The sequence below is a fragment of the Nelumbo lutea genome, chromosome 5 (assembly GCF_056320005.1).
Source record: "Nelumbo lutea isolate HS-2025 chromosome 5, American lotus-T2T, whole genome shotgun sequence".
Classification (NCBI taxonomy): domain Eukaryota; kingdom Viridiplantae; phylum Streptophyta; class Magnoliopsida; order Proteales; family Nelumbonaceae; genus Nelumbo; species Nelumbo lutea.
In genome coordinates, this window is record NC_142688.1 from 21,522,930 (window position 1) to 21,527,215 (window position 4,286).

A 4,286-nucleotide genomic window follows, 5' to 3' on the forward strand; every position below is an offset into this window, starting at 1 on the left:
GATAATTTGTGCTTGACAAACATGTTTTCTTTGGTAAGTGAACCAAGTTATTGACCAAACATCAAAATCATAGCCATTCAATCGGAACCTGTGTATTTTTACTTTTTTTTCTTCCATGGCGTGACAATCAAGAGGCATGCCTTAGGCGTCGGATCTGCTATCAACAAATCCTTACTTACCCACATCACTACAGCCCAATATCAGAAACATCTCGCCATGTGATGGTCTGATGGATAGTATTAATATCCGTAGAAAATATTGTCGATGTTAGATGAATGTTCGACTATGATATGAGAAAAGATATGATATTCGAAAAATAATTGGCCAATCAAATCCATCTTGATCAAAACTCCTCTCATATCATATTTTTCCCTAGATTTTCCTTAGATGAATAAACTGCATTTAGAATAATTCTAACCCAAACCGACTTCATATGGGTTAGTCTTTTGAGCCCAACGCAACCGGGTTATTTTTTCTTTTCAGGTTGGGTTGGGTTGGGTTCGAGTTGGCCCAATCCAAATTGCAGTCTCTTAAATTTTCTTAGACTATGTGTGGTTATTGGGTGTAGAAATATTTTTAATTGTGTTTCCATCTTAATTTTGCTTAAGCGATATGGTTATTTTTTACAATAGTTTGGATTTCATATCCACTAAAGCGTGAATTCACCCATTAAAGCTATCAATGGTTGGGTATATTCGTGTAGAACCATTTTAGAATCATCTCATAGGTTTGTAGTCGGGATCAAGGGTGCATCAAGCCGAGTTTTGGCATGTCTTGGTTCAATTCGTCAAAAATATTATTAGGTTAAAGTTTTAGCTTAAGTTCAACTTAAACTACATTTTAAATCAAGTTTTGAGCCAAGTTCAATTGACACCTAAAATATCCTTCTAAGACATCTCTTAATTAGGAGTGGCCATGAGGCTTGTGAAAATTTTGATTCAGCTCAGTTTAAATCAAGTTTTGAGCCAAGTTCAAGCCTAATATATAGGCTTGCTTGCTAATGGAGTCAATCTCAAGCTCAACAAAGTCTAGTTCGTGAGGCTTGGGAGCCTAATTGAGCTTTTACATACATATATTATATACATATAAAAATATACTCTACATAATAAAAAATATTATATATAATAATAATAATTAATTTTTTGTATGTATACATAATGTTTGGCTCACAATCTAGCTCAAACTTACGAGCTTTTGACTCAAGTCAAATTTGAGCTCAAGCCCCTAGCTTGAGCCTAATGGTTTTATTTGCAAGGCGAGTTCAAGTAGCTAGATATTCAACTTAGCTCAAGTTGAATCCGCCCATACTCCCAATCTATCTTACATGCCCAATAAATAATCTAATTTTAACTTTTTGGTCCTACCTGGTTTTAGGCAAAAAAAAAATCTATCATGTCCCTGACAAAAAAAGTTTCTCCCATCTACACTCTATCATTGCTTAAGATTAAGGAAAATTAGGGATGGCAAAATCCTTATTAAGCTAAGGCTCTGTTATAGACCTGTTCATGGGCTGGGTCAGGCTTTCACTTGTCACTAATGAAAATATACTAGGTCCGAGCCCGAGCCCGAGCCCGGCCTGATCAACGGGCTTATAACTTGGGCCCGACCCGACCCGACCAACAGGGCTATAACTTGGGCCTGAGCCCGACCCTGATAAAAAGCCCAAAACCCGAGCCCGAGCCCAAAGCCCAACCTAATTGAAAAAAAAAAAGAAATTTTCATATTCAAATTAGAATTAAAAATTCAAATATTTTTTTTCTATTTAAATGAACAATGGGCCTACAAGATGGTATTTTTTTTCCTTTATTTTTATATTTTAAAACACAATTTTACATTCTTAAATAAAAAAAATGTATTCAAATGGACATAATCACATAACTAATTTTAAGTTTAATATTAGGTCCACCCGGCCCATGAATAGGTCTACTCTGCTCTACCATGGCCCACCCTAAATAGGGCAGGTTTCCTTGATCTTAAACGAGGATTGAAAAAATATTTTTACCTAAAAATCAAGAACAAGTGGGGACAATGTTTGCATATAATTCCCCAAACCTAGTGGTAAATCATTAAAATATCTATAAAATTAATATTAATATCTGACTAAATTACCATTGAATTCCCACAAATTCTCAAAACCTTATGATCCAAAAATATAATTTATAAAGTACCTCCAAATTCCTATGATCTCAATTTAAAATATCCCTAAATTTTTATATATTTTCAAGTGATTACCTTGGGCGAGGAAATTCAAGGATGTCTTGCCCCCAATGGGGAGGGAGTGCCTACCCCAAGCCCACACCACTCCTCAAGGGCAGGAGTGGAATGCCCCATCACAAACACGTCCCGTTGCCATTCCTAGGGAAAATCCACCCCATTTGAGGAGGGGCGAGAACTTGATTCAATATGGAGAAAATTGCCACCCCTATGGTTGATCCAATTTGGCATGCCAAATTTGCTATATAAATTTGTACAGATTATGTCTTAATATTATAAGCACTATCAACTTCACAATTAATTAACATATTTTGTTAAAATATTAATTTCACTAATAATTAAAATTTGAATAAAATAAGTTTCTATTACGTTTCCAACAAAATTCTGTTAAAAATTAACTCTTTTTTTTTATAAATTATGTAAAAATGTAACCACTAATTTTCCAAAAATACTTTTTGTGAACATGAATTGTCTCCTATCTTATAGCTCTCTTGCGACGAACATACTTAAAAACATTGAGTGGTGGATTAAAAGTATTAGTTTTTTTCCTGACTTTGCCTATAATTTCATAGGAGAAAATGAAAGTAAAAGAACAAATGAACCAATGCCCCAAAAAGCGCAACACACTAAGAAGATGAAGTTTATAGGTTTGGTTATTTGAATACCAAAAAACATTCGACCCTCACTAGCTTCAATTACTAGTTCATATTGAGTTTGACATTTTGGTCTGGTCAATTCGAGCGGTTATGCATTTATTTATTTTTTTAAGTAAACAAGCAGTTTTTCAATAAAAATAATTTATTAATTAGAAAAATAATAAAAAATAAGAAACGTAAGGGAATATAGCATAAAAATTATTAACAATTTTTTTTTATTAATAGGAAATGCAATAAAACAAGGGATTTTTTTAATAACAAAAACTTTGCAACTTAATGTTCAATATTTTGATAAAATAAAAAATATCACTAAAAATAACATACAATTTTATTATATTAGAAGTAATAATTACTATAAAACATAAAAAATGAAAAAGTAATATAAAAATATAACTAAGGGAAAATTAAAAACCAACATCTTAATTTACACAATTAACTTATTAATTAAATTAAACTAAATCACTTAGTTTTATTAACTTACTCTAAAATTAGTAAAACTAATTTTATAAAAATTAAAATTTAAATAAATAAAGAATTTGACATAATTAAAAAGAATAAAAAGGTTAACATATTTAGCAAAAAGTATCTTAAACTGATATAAATTAATAAAATATAATTAATTAAAATCAAAGAAAATATTTATTTTAACTTAATAAAAAAAGCAATTGTCCCTCTTAATAACCTCTTATGGTCTGTTTGATAGTCGAGAAAGGATGGGATGACAAAAGAATATATTTTGTTCCCATTTTTGCATCTAGTGTTTCTTTTCTATGAAATAGTATCATCAAAATCCATTTTCCTGTGTTTGTTTTCTAATAAACAAAACATTTGAAAGACGCTTATTGAAACATGCATGAGCAAAAACTCATAACGATACAGACCAAGAAGCATTAGATACATACCAAAGAGGCAAGGGAATAAGTAGATCAAATATCTATAACGATAAACCTGGAAAAGAGAGGGAGCTCTTACATTCCCGCAATTGAACGGAAATACTAGAAACTTGCAGACAAAAAAAGTGGATAAGCATGTTAGATCTACATAAAACATAGCTTGACACAGGGTTTATTTATTGGTGCGTGTATGCTTACAAATATGCACCAATAAATAAATGTTAATGTTTTTTTAATAAAGAGCCAAAACGGGCCAGTCCGATAGACCCGATTTTGCCGCAGGTAACTGAATGGTCCGATCATTTCGACTTGCGGACGCTGCCGACCCGCTTCTTAATTGCTAATTAATATGAGGGTTGGTAAAATAATTTTTAGCAACATTAAGGGCAATAAAGTCTTGACGGTATTCCGTGAGACGAGGCTGCTTACACGAGCTACTGGCTTCGCCGATAGCCACGCAAGCATTCAACTCATATACGAAATTTGATCGTGGCTGGGAGAGAGGGAGCGCGTCACTCACCGT